The 13,447-nt window shown below is 33.2% G+C and overlaps 1 protein-coding gene across 3 annotated transcripts in view; it reads left to right on the forward strand.

Annotated features, from left to right (window-relative positions):
- LOC127727060 (helicase with zinc finger domain 2-like) overlaps positions 1-13,447 on the forward strand; it is a 75,146-nt gene that overhangs the window by 21,475 nt on the left and 40,224 nt on the right. Inside the window, exon 8 of one of the 3 annotated variants that reach the window (XR_007993748.1) lies at positions 1,706-1,856. The exons of the other annotated variants lie outside the window; for them this stretch is intronic. The gene's annotated coding sequence lies outside the window, so the exon portion shown is untranslated. Of the gene's footprint in view, positions 1-1,705; positions 1,857-13,447 lie in introns of those variants that run through there. 3 annotated transcript variants of the gene reach the window in all.

Raw genomic sequence — 13,447 nt, forward strand, 5'->3', positions numbered from 1 at the left:
TTTTTAGATAGAACAATAATCAAAATATCATTTAGGCAGAATACTAACACCAGGAGAGTCATAACATTAAATAGCACTTATCATAATATTATATGATTTTATTTTTGCCTTTAGACCATTTGAAGAGTCAATGACCGTGTTGTGTGACGTGTTGAGGGTGTTGCAATCGCTAATTAAAAGTGTTTGTATTCATGGTGAACATTTCAACGGGGCATTTAACCGTGTCATTATTTTGTATACTAAAAGTATCTTGCTCCCCAGATAGTTAAAAAAAATGATTCATTCATTTCTACAATAATTGCAAAAATACCTTTTTATTCATTTTACCTTTTTAGCTCACCTTTCCAAAGGAAATATGAGCTTTTGCCATCACTTGGCGTCCGTCGTCGTCGGCGTCCGTCGTCGTCGTCCATCCGGTATAAACTATTTCAAACATCTTCTCCTCTGAAACTACTAAAACAATTCCAACCAAACTTAAGCTGAATGATCTTTAAGGTATCTAGAATAAATTTTGTGTTTTATTTTTTGTTTCGTCAAAAAACATGGCCGCCATGGCTAAAAAAAGAACATAGGGGTAAAATGCAGTTTTTGACTTTTATCTCAAAAACTAAAGCATTAAGAGCAAATCTGACAGGAGTAAAAATATTCATAGGTCAAGTTCTATCAGCACTGAAATTTTCAGATGAATCTAATATTCCATTGTTGGGTTGCTGCCACTAAATTGGTAATTTTAAGGAAATTTTGCAGTTTTTGGTTATTATCTTGAATATTATTATTAAGATAAACTGTAAAAACAGCAAAAAGGTTCAGCAAAGTAAAGTCTACAAATAAGTTTTTATATGACCAAAATTGTCAATTGACCCCTTTAGGAGTTATTGCCCTTTAAAGACAATTTTACACAATTTGTTTATCATGTTTTCTAACTTTAAAAAATCTTCACCTCTGAAACTACTGTGTTTTATTTTCTGTTTCCTTAGAAAACATGGCCGCCATGGTTAAAAATAGAACATAGGGTAAAATGCAGTTTTTGACTTATATCTCAAAAACTAAAGCATTTAGAGCAAATCAGGCAAGAAGTTAAAGTATCTATTAGATCAAGGTGTACCTGCTCTGAAATTATCAGCCAAATCGGGTATCTGATTTTTAGGTTATTGCCCCTGAATTGATGATTTTAAGGAAATTTAGCAGTTTTCGGTTTTTATCTTGAATATTATTATAGATAAAGATAAACTGTAAACAGCAAAAATGTTCAGCAAAGTAAGATCTACAAAAAAGTTTAATGACCAAAGTTGTCAATTGACCCCTTAAGGAGTTATTGCCCTTTAAAGAAATTTTTTCACAATTTGTTCATTTAGTTTGCTTACTTTAAAAAATCTTCTCCTTTGAAACTGCTGAATCAATTTCAGCCAAACTTGAGCTGCATGAGTTTCAGAGTATCTAGTATAAATGATGTATTTTATTTCCTTGTATGTCAAGAAACATAGCAACTATGGCTAAAATCGAACATAGGGGTAACATGCATTTTTTTGCTTTTGAAGAAAATATGATAGATGCAAAGAACATTTAAATGGCATTTTAAGCCACTCATTAATATATATTGAAAAGCAAAAATAATCATTGATGAAAGATTTAAGCAAAAAATTACAGGTGAGCGATTCAGGCTCTTGGGAGCCTCTTGTTTAGAGTGAATAGAGATATATTTCAGATAAAAGTATTTCAACATATGGTATAGAAAGAGGATGTGTTACCTACCAGCATCAATGTTATGTCTCAGTACAATGCCCAGTGTACAGCATTGAAGGACGAATCTGTTAACACTGGACTAACAATGCCTATAGTATCCACTGTAGTGGCCAGTCAAGGTGATTATTTTTTTTATCAGTTCTCAAAGATGTCTATTGTATTTTCTAATGTACCTCTTTAAGTCAATTTATAATTCTCGTGGGTCTTGAAAGTATTAAAAAAGAAGTATACATACTCGTATCCTGAAAAAATAGCAGCTGCTAACTGCACACCTCGATAGGCATTAATTTTTGTTAGATGTCAAAATGTATAATATACTAGCAAGTAAATAATTGGCATTGGCAATATTTAAGGTTGCATTTGTTCATTAGATCTGAATTCTTCTTGTTTATTCCGTAGTTATTTTTTGTTTGGTTTTAAAACTTATTTACTTAGTCCCTCTAGCATTTTACCTAAAAATGTAAAAACTGTTTTTCGCTGCAATTGTTTTATTTATATTTTGCTTTCAAACTTGTTTGGGCTGTGTGAATATTCGACGGATTTTTCAGTTTTCCCTTGCATTAATTTTCATATTCTGTGTATTCAGCGAATTATCACTCAGATAATTAAAAAAAGGGAGAACACATGATTAATATTTTCGTTTTATTTATTTCAATATTTTGTAAGTTTTTTTTCCATGTATATAAACATATGTATGTGTGGTATGATTGTCAATGGGACAACTTATCACTAGATTTTAAATGAAGTGGGTGTAAGCAACTATAGGTAACTATACGGCCCTTAACAATGAGAATAATTCCATATCAAATTCTCGGTTAAAAAAGGCACCGACATGAAAAATGTGTGAAACAATTGAAACATGATAGTAACGGACTTACTTTTGTATTTATAACAAAATAATTTACGAAAAACAAAGATGATGGATAAAATCCAACGACGATCACTGAACGACAGGCTTCTGGCTTTGGACAGGCGCAAAAGAAATATGGCAGGCTTGGCGTATATACCAACTGATTTATGTGTTTATCCTTTTTTTTAGTTTTTGGGTATTATGTTTGAGTGTTTATGAAAAAATTAAAAAACAAATTTGCAAACTTCGAGTTTCAAAAGCATATGAATAAATATAACACAACTTGTATATCAAATGTTTTAACGCAATGCAAATATATTTAACATAATGTATAATATGGTGAGCATGTAAAAGGAACAAGATATAATACAAAACTAGAGGCTCTCCAGAGCCTGTGTCGCTCATCTGTATCGACTTTTGGAAATCGTGTAAAATAAGGTTAAAATCATAATTAGTAGTATCTAAATACCCTAATAATGATTGAGGCCAAGTTTGGTTTAATTTGGCCCAGTAGTTACATTAAAAGCAGGTCATCCCATTGTAGTCTTACAATAGTTACTGAAGACCCCTTATCATTATTTAAATTAGTAAATTAGTTTTCGACTTGTGACCATTTGAAATTGTTTTTTTTTTTAAATTTTCCCTTAGACTTCTATAGTAAACCCCTATGTCTTATTTTTAGCCATGGCAGCCATGTTGGCTGGATGACAGGGTCATCGGATGCATTTTTCAAACAAGATACCCTATTGTAAATTGTGGCTAAGCTTAATTCTATTTGGCCCAGTAGATTAAGTGGAGAAGATTTTTGTAAAAGATTACAAAAATTTACGAAACATTGACTTTAAAGGGCAATAACTCCTTAAGGGGTCAATTGACAATTTTGGTCATATTGACTTATTTGTAGATCGTACTTTGCTGAACATTATTGCTGTTTACAGTTTATCTCTATCTATAATAATATTTAAGGTAATCAAAAACTGCAAAATTTCCTTATAATTACCAATTCAGGGGCAGCAACCCAACAACGAGTTGTCTGATGCGTCTGAAAATTTCAGGGCAGATAGATCTTGACCTGATGAACATTTTTATTCCATGTCAGATTTCCTCTAAAAGCTTCAGTTACAGAGATATAAGCCAAACTGCATTTTACCCTTCATGTTCTGTTTTTAGCCATGTCTGTTATCTTGGTTGATTGGCAGAGTCATCGGATACATTTTTTAAACTAGATACCCTAAGTTGATTTAGGCAAAGTTTGATTTGATTTTGCCCAGTAGTTTCAAAGGAGAAGATTTTTGTAAAAGATTACAAAAATTTACGAAAAATTGTGAAAAATTTACTTTAAAGGGCAATAACTTCTTATGGGTTCAATTGACATTTTTAGTCATGTTGACTTAATTGTAGATCTTACTTTGCTGAACAATTTTGCTGTTTATAGTTTATCTCTATCTATCATAATATTCAAGATAAAAACCAAAAACTGCAAAATTTCCTAAAAATTACCAATTCAGGGGCAGCAACCAAAACAACGGGTTGTCTGATGCGTCTTAAATTTTCAGGGCAGATAGATCTTGACTTGATGAACATTTGACCTATGTCAGATTTGCTCTAAATGCTTTAGTTTCAGAGATATTAGCCAAAAACTACATCGGATACATTTTTTAAACTAAATACCCTAAAGATAATACAGGCTAAATTTGGTTGTATTTGGCCCAGTAGTTTCAGAGAAGATTTTTGTAAAAGTTAACGGACGACGACGGACGACGGACGACGGACGACGGACGCCAAGTGATGAGAAAAGCTCACTTGGCCCTTTTGGGCCAGGTGAGCTAAAACAATGAAGACAATAGATAAATAATAATTTTAAAATATTAACTTTCATCTAGTTAATCGTTTTATGTTAGAGATCAAAATAGAATAAGAATGTTATGCGTCTGAAATGCTTTTTAGGTGGAGAATGGGATTATGTGATATTCAGTTTGGTAAGATCTATTCCCAACTATCGGATACCGACACAGCCGACAAGGGGATGGTGCTTCCAAAATCTCGGATTTATTACAGACAAAAACCAAATCAATCTTGCACTTACAAGGGCCAGAAAAGGACTTGTTATTATTGGTCAGTATCTAAGAAGATATCCTTCATTGTTTTAGTTAATCAGGATTTCTTACGTTAACTTCATACGTTTTCACTCAATTTTTTTTTTGAACATATGAAATATAAACTAAGATCTTATTTTTTTTTACCTGTACCATACATAGCGTTGGATATTTGTTTCAGATTGTTGTTAGTTTTACAGCTTTCAATACATTTATCTCTTTTTGAGTCCCAAACTTTCTTAACGTTGAACGAAAAAAACTATATTCTGCAAATGTACGGATTAAGGTGATATTATCTAGCTTGAATTTTGAAGTAACTCATATTTTTGTATCATTTGCGCCCAAAAAAGAAGAAAACAGAGTGCCTGGCTAAGGATAAGGTAAATGCAAGTGCATAACGGCAAAATTGCATATACATTTTTTTGTAGCTCAAAATATGCACAAGGCCCACAGAACGTATGTTAACTGTGCAACTTTAAATTACCATGTTAAAGATTAGAATTAAGTACAACAGAATATAGACAAACGCAAGCATTGTTTCTGATATATTGTGTTAAAAGAAAGCTATTGTATAAAATATTGATATTCCAGGTAACAGAAATTTGCTTGTATGTGACCCAGTATGGAAAGATCTTGTTCACGACTACGAAAAGAAGAATTGTATGTTCATTGGCACGGACTTCCCACCGGCTACATAATAATCTTTATTCGTTATGTTGAAACAGGATGCTGTGTATTATTTAGAAATATGACAGAATAAAGGCAACTGCTGTTGTGTATTTTGGACATAAAAAACATATTTTTTTTTAGGAGTTACAATTCTTAAATATATTAGATAATTTATTTTCCTTATCCGAAAATTGACATTTGTTTTCCTATTCAGAAATTTGACTTTATTTTTGCCAATCAGAAATTTGACATTTTGTTTTCCTAATCAGAAATTTGACGTTTGTAAAAATAATTTCACAAGTCTATCAAGAACAACGAAGGGATAAAATCAAATATAATTGAAACTAAAAAAAGCAACGCTCACGCAAGAGCATATCAAATATGAAGAATCCAGCTTCTTATTCTTATTCTTAGTAATTTGAGCATTAAAATCATGATAAAAAGTGGCTAATGCATGACAAGGAGGATAGAGCCTAATTCTTTTTGGAGACTGAAAACATTACATAAAAACGGAAACAATTATTTCATAGAGGTTTTGTAATATATTATAAATACTTGCATTATATAAATTTTATGAGTTCTGTGTTGAATACAGGATTTTCACTAAGGATTTGTTTTAAATTTTATAAAGGGTCTTTTTACAGACCATTAGCAAATAAAAAAGTCAATTGTACTGTGTGTTTATTGTAACTAGATAGCATTAGATAGCATACTGTATGATGCTAAGTTTCCTTTCCACTTACCTTCATTAATGTACAAAACTTATGCCGTAAATAAGCTATAAAAGGACCCAGAATTACAGAATTACAATATGTGAAACAATCCAAACGCGCAAACCAACGACCTGTTCTACACTAAAACAATAATTGATAAACAAATATAGCAGACAAACTGATTTACAGGATCCGGAAAGGCACTAAAGTCATGTGGCTGGGTTAAACATGTTTGCACGCCCTACCTAACCTGTGACAGTAGTGTAAAGGACATCATATTATCTGTCATAATCAGTTGGAAAGGGCCTTACTCGTCAGATTGACACAAAACGCAAAGAAAAAAAAACTAATTAAAAGACAAAAGACACAATGTATTGATCTTTCAGTACTTGCAGTTACGGAAACCTAGTTCAAAGTTGGTTACAACTAATAATAATATTTCCCAAAACTAATTATTGATCAGTACATTTTTAACGGGTTAAGTGAATAGACGTCATGAACAGCCTGTCTGGAAAAAGCATGACCTTGTCCAAAAAAAGATGGAATCTTAATAAAGAGAAAACGATAAGTAGCTAAATTAATTTGGATTCCGACGGATGGAAGTAGTCCACAAGGTAAAACATATCAGCTAGGTTTCCAACCAAAACATTGATATCGCTTCCATCATGTTTAACCGTTAGCATTTTCAAAAATGATTGTGCACTGATCTATTGCTACACCGAGGAACAAGTGATCAGTATGCTGGAGACTTTTTTTATTGGCAACATATTTGTTGAATTTGGCGTTAGTCGTTCAACAAATTATCGGCATTTCTATGGTAACGAACTGTGCGCCTCTCCTTGCCGACCTTTCTTATTTTCACATGAGTCGGAATTCCTTCAGACACTTGTCAAAAACAAGAAGATCAAAGAAGCCATATCATTTAATTTCACATTCAGATATATCGATGATGTTCTTTCCATTAACAATCCAAATTGTTCTAATTGAGATCCATTGATATATCCTTCATTCAGAACTAGAAATTAAAGAAACAACAAACACTGCTTCCTCCGCCTCATTTTTAGACTGATACCTCAAATGTGACATAAGGGTCTTAGTACCAGAATCTATGACAAACGAGACGATTTTGATTTTGAAATTATAAATTTCCCCCACCTTAGCAGCAATATACCAACTTCACCTGCATATGGGATATACATTTCCCAACTCATTCGGCATTCAAGAACTTACAGCTCCTACTCAGAATTTATGAAACGTCACCAGTGTCTGAGCAGCAAGTTGATGAACCAGGGTTATGTCAATGAACGTCTCGTCCTTTTTTCCAAGAAAAATCATCGGAAGATATCAAGACCTTGTTGATAAATAAACTTCACAAATAATACACGATAGTCTTGAAGTATAAATTCTAGGTGTTGACATTGTTTATCATCTTAATTACGTGTTATAGTTTCCTTTTATTTGTCTTTGTATATTGATAACCTTTACTGTTTGGTCCATTTTTTGTAATATCCTTTTTGCGTGGCTCGGTATTTATACATCGATATCCCGCCATTGTATTATTGTGCTATGGTCATTTTTTGTATTCTTGTCTTTCACTTTTGCTTTCTCTATAGTGTGTCTATATGCCATTTGTTTTTCTTTGTTGACATAGTTGTTTGTTTTATAGTGATTAAGAGTATAACACAATGTTGACTGGTATAAACTGTACCCCAATTTTTGACATTTTTACCTATGACGTCTGTTTGTTTTGTTCATACATTGTTGTCAATATAATGGAATTTTATGCAACTGTCATACAAGTGAGAGGTTTAGCTAGCTTACAAACTAGGTTTAATTCACTATTTTCTACATAAAGAAATGCCTGTACCAAGTCATGAATCTCTTAGCATTAAGGAGCACTTATCTAAGTAGGATAACATCAACAACCAAGCGGACATTAATGATCTCCATTAAGATGAAGAACAAGAAGATGTCTAAATTCCAAGATAAACCCAGTAAATGTGCCACTTTAAAACATGTATTTTACAAAATTAAATGCGACGTAACACATCTGTCCACCGTCTCTCCCCAAACATTCAACAATGTATCATCTAAAGAAAATGAAGCTGTGCAGTTGCTTAAAACATAGAAGACATAATAATAAAATCAGTAGATAAAGGCAGCGCTGTTGTCGTCATGGACAAATGCGATTATATACAATAAGCAGCAACTTCTGATAATAGATTTCATAAATAAATGACACTAAACTCATAAATTCAACAAAAAGTCACCAGACTTGAAAATCATGTATGAACAGGGTCATATAGATGAAGACATATTTGAAATTTGAAAAACCTGAAAAATCAAAGTCGAGGCGTTTCTATCTTCTGCCCAAAATACACGAAGTTAACAAACTAGGTAGACCAAAAGTTTCTGTCAATGAGAATACAGAGAATTTATTGACTTCCATTTGAGACTTCATGTAGAAAATATACAATTCTACATATAAGATACAACGCACTAACTAAAGAAAATTTCATCCTTTAACCCCCTCCTACCTGAAATAATCATTTTCTCCTCTCTCTATACTAACATTCTCTGCTAAGGTGGTACTGGCTTTCTGTAGTCCCAAAATCCTTAAAGACTTGCTTGTGAGAGCTGATTTATCAACTTAACCAGGCATACGTCGACAAACTCTTTCAAGTTTTGTGGGAACAAACGATGTATGACTTGCAAGCAAATACTGAATACCTAGACATTTCAAAAAATGGGACACACACAGAGAGATGGAGAGAGAGAGAGAGAGAGAGAGAGAGAGAGAGAGAGAGAGAGAGAGAGAGAGAGAGAGAGAGAGAGAGAGAGAGAGAACACCCTTGGATTCGATGAACTGAATTAAGGAGACGCAAAACCTTTTTATCATAAACCAAAGGAATAAATCTTGAACATCATACAATATAAATGCAAATACTGAATACCTAGACATTTCAAAAATTGAGAGAGAGAGAGAGAAAGAGAGAGAGAGAGAGAGAGAGAGAGAGAAGAGAGAGAGAGAGAGAGAGAGAGAGAGAGAGAGAGAGAGAGAGAGAAAGCGAGAGTTCCCTTGAATCCGATGAACTGAATTAAAGAGATGCAAAACTGTTTTATTATTAACCAAAAGAATAAATCTTGAACATCATACAATATAAAAACCACAATTAAATCTGTTTAAATGAAATGTACAATGAGCTTCAAAAATATCTGTTTAAACAAAATGTACGATAAGCTGTAAAAATTTCTTATCAGCATAAGATTTCACCTAAATGGCCTGATAAAACTAGTTTTTCTAGCGAAATCCTGCGCAAAACTATAAAATATAACAACTCATTAGTGTGTTAAAGTTTCATTCTTAGGCATTTATATAATTTTATTGAGTAACTGCTTCACTTTATTTTCAAACTGATTAACGCCAAAATAGATTGAATTTTGATTGTTGCTATGATAAGACCCTAAATATCTATATATTTCGAAATCATAGGCACATGAGATTTTTGTGCCACACGAACTACATGTATTGTCAATGGTTATCGTCTTTTGTTAGCTAGCAGCCAGGTCAATATTTAAAATTTTTCATTCAAAAATAAAACAGAAATGGAGTACAGATAACACAACGCATCTGTATACAAAGTATAAATCATCCAGATCTTCTACCCCTTGAAATATAAAGCTTTACTTAGTTTACATAGAAAAAATTCTCGGAAACTGACATTATCAAGATTCTTGATTTCTTATAAACATTCCCATTGAAACCAACTGTGCTCCTCTTCTTGCCGACTTGTTCCTTTATTCATATGAGACTAACTTCATACAGAAACTCCTTAGGAAGAAGAAAAGAAGTTAGCAGTATCCTTTAACCTCACTTTGCGCTATATAGATGATGTCCTCTCACTAAATAATTCGAACTTTGGCGACTTTGTTGAATGCATCTATCCCATCGAGCTTGAGATAAAGGATACACCAGATACAGTTAAGTCGGCCTCATATCTGGACTTTTATCTAGAAATTGACAATGATTGCCGGTTGAAAACCAAACTTTACTACAAAAGAAATGATTTCATCTTCCAAATTGTGAACTTCCCATTTTTATGTAGCAACATTCCAGCAGCGCCTGCATACGGAGTATATATCTCCCATTTGATACTATATTCCAGGGATTGTATTTCCTATCATGATTTCCTTGATAGAGGGTTGCTACTCACAAGGAAGCTATTAAACCAAGAGTTCAAAGTGGTGAAGTTTAAATTGTCCCTTTGGAAATTTTACAGACATTCACGAGTTGGTTGACCGTTTTGGAATATCCGTTTCACAGATGACAACGGATATGTTCCAATTGTCGTAATTACTATCCTATCCCCTTTTCCCCGAATGTGAACTACCGAATAAGACTTATCGCCGGGTTTGTACTTACATGAGCAACATGACGGGTGCTACGTGTGGAGCAGGATCTGCTTACCCTTCCGGAGCACCTGAGATCGCCCCAGGTTTTTGGTGGGGTTCTTGCTGCTCAGTCGTAAATTTTCTATGTTGTGTTTTGTGTACTGTTGTTTGTTTGTCTTTTTCCTTTTAGCCTTGGCGTAATCAGTTTATTTTCGAATTGTGAGTTTGAATGTCCCTTTGGTATCATAAGCCTCTCTTTCACGCCGCCGCCGCCGCCGCCGCCGGATTGTAATCCCTTTGTCTAGCATTTTGCGACTTTCGCCGAAAACGCAATAAAAAGAATCAAATGTGATGAACAGTTGTTTCTGACTTAGCACTTACTAATTGTAAGTGGTGCTTTCCTGGTAGAATTGTAACAGATGTGGACTCGATGTAATTGTGTGTAATCCATTTAATTCCTTTGCGTTGCTATGCTGTGTCACAGATTAATTTTGTTTTAGAGATCAAAACTAAGCTTTCTGTTAAAGTTAAACAGAATTTATGGAAATATACGAGAAACGACAAAGTTCAGTCGGACACATCACAGGCGCTTGGGTATATGATACAGATATTTTTTTTTTTTTTTGAATAAAATATTCAATTTTCTATATTTATACTACATATCTATCACTACTGCGCATGTCTCACCTTGTTTCGAGTCATTTTACCAACTCTGAGACAAACCCCCATTTTACTATCCACACTAAATTTGTTTCTTAGTATCATATACCCAAGCGCCTGTGGGACACATACTACAAACAGAAACAAATGATCAATACTGTAGTTGCCCTCGACTCTCCTTTGCAAACAAAAGGTACAACGCTTATCTTTACCTGTATAGAAATTAAATGACGGCAATTTTACCACTTTATTGATTTGTATCTTGTGAAATAGTTTAATGAAACAAAAACGGTATGATATATTTTAGAAGTAACCACCTGCTACAATGTATGGCATATTGATTCCGAAGAAGATAACATGGTGTCAAATATCTTAAATAATGTGAAATCAAAGAAATCTAAATCTATGTGTATCTAAAATCTGTAATGCACAAAATAACTTGCGTAATTCTTTGTAAGTTATGCGGTCGATATATCTCGAGGACGTTTTACCATATATAAAACACACACAACATGCATACTGGAAGGTCCTGGAAAATATTTTTCATATTATTAATGCACAAAGCCATAACTTTCACCGGAACATTATCTACATTGGTGTTATTCTAGAAGTAACAGAACAATGACCTTCAGTTAGATTTTGAATGGCATTTAATCCATGTTTTATTATGCTCTGCTGTACATGAAATAAGTAACTATACTGTATTGATATTTTAACTTGTGGCGATGACGACTTGGGTATTTGATTAAGATGAATTCATAAAATATCGAAAGGTTTAAATTGGAATGCATTTCATAAAGACTAAAAAGTAAAATAGCAAAAATACCGAACTCCAAGGAAAATTCAAAACGGAAAGTCCCTTTTCAAATTTTCAAAATCAAGAGTTCAAACACATCAAACAAATGGAAAACAACTGTCATATTCCTGACTTGGTACAGGCATTTCCTTATGAAGAAAATGGTGGATTAAACCTGGTTTCAAAGCTACCTAACCTCCCATTTGTATAACAGATGTTATTTTGTGTTTCGTTATATTGACAAAATTGGGTGAGCAACCCAAACATACATCGGACTCGGACTTCTATTAAACGGAGTTTTACTGTGCGTACTGTTGTACGTTTGTTTTTTCTACATTGGCTAGATGTATAGGGGGAGGGTTGAGAAATTTTCTGCGTGCGAAGCGTTTTTCTGGATTAACATTCACCAAGAACGTTCGAATCTCATCATTTAAAAGCCAGTGATGTATTGTATTGTACAATCAAATACGTAAGTAGACAAAAGTAAACATAGTGTGAACAAACATTTTCTTTTTTGTTCCGGAAGTAAATTTTTATTTTCGTTTAAGCTTTAGATTTAAGAGTTTGTTCTTTCTTAGATTGGCTCTCATCAAATTGTGCTTAAAGTACCAGCATTTTATTTTTGATGTAATGTGTTCGAAAGTTAAATGTAAAAATGAACATTTTTATATTTTTGGTTCGTCAAATATTCTTCTTATTTGCCTCCTGATCGAAAAAATTACATTGGTTTTATTTAAGAAATAATTCATGGCATCCCTAGATTTGTTTGAAATTTTTACATGGCCCTGGCCATGTGTAAATGTCCAACAAATCCATGGCTTCCATAAATTATTTCGATTCTAATAGGACAAATACGGTAATTTAAAAACTGAAGCGAAGGTAAGATTGACGTGGGTATGGCTGTTTGAATTTACCCCCTGTAACTGTAAGACAAAAGCTACAAATTTCAAATAAATCTAAGTCTTGCTTAAATTCTTTCTTAAATAACCAGCAGAAGAAATGTGTTCAATCCTTATAATTCTTAACCCAAACATTTGTTTTCGTTGGCTACTGTCAAATCCACAGCTGACATGTCGTAACTAAGGAGTGAGCCGCCATGTTGACTTGCTGAAATCCACAAATGTGCAAATAATGCAATAGAATAGAAAATAAAACAACACCTACCTCAAAACTCCATTTTAATGCGATAGTATTCGAACTTAGGGCGTATACGTATAACGGAAAACTTTCAGTTAGAGAGTTTTCTTTCGAATGACGTAATGTTATGACAAGACGTTAATGTGCCAAGATCATTCACGAAATTTCGCGGAATTTTATTTCATTTTGATTTTATACATTTTTTAACAGTTGGAAAGCAGGTCACGGTTTGACCCCAAGTCTATCAGCAACAATAGAGTCACGTGACCGTGAAAATTCAGCAAATCTACGGATGAGACAAATCTCATTTTTACTCACTAAAACACCACTGTCATGATAAAAACTTATTGATCAAAATAATCTTGAAAATATATAGTTTTAACTCGTCAAA

This window comes from Mytilus californianus, unplaced genomic scaffold, assembly GCF_021869535.1.
Source record: "Mytilus californianus isolate M0D057914Y unplaced genomic scaffold, xbMytCali1.0.p SCAF_19, whole genome shotgun sequence".
In the NCBI taxonomy this organism is placed as follows: domain Eukaryota; kingdom Metazoa; phylum Mollusca; class Bivalvia; order Mytilida; family Mytilidae; genus Mytilus; species Mytilus californianus.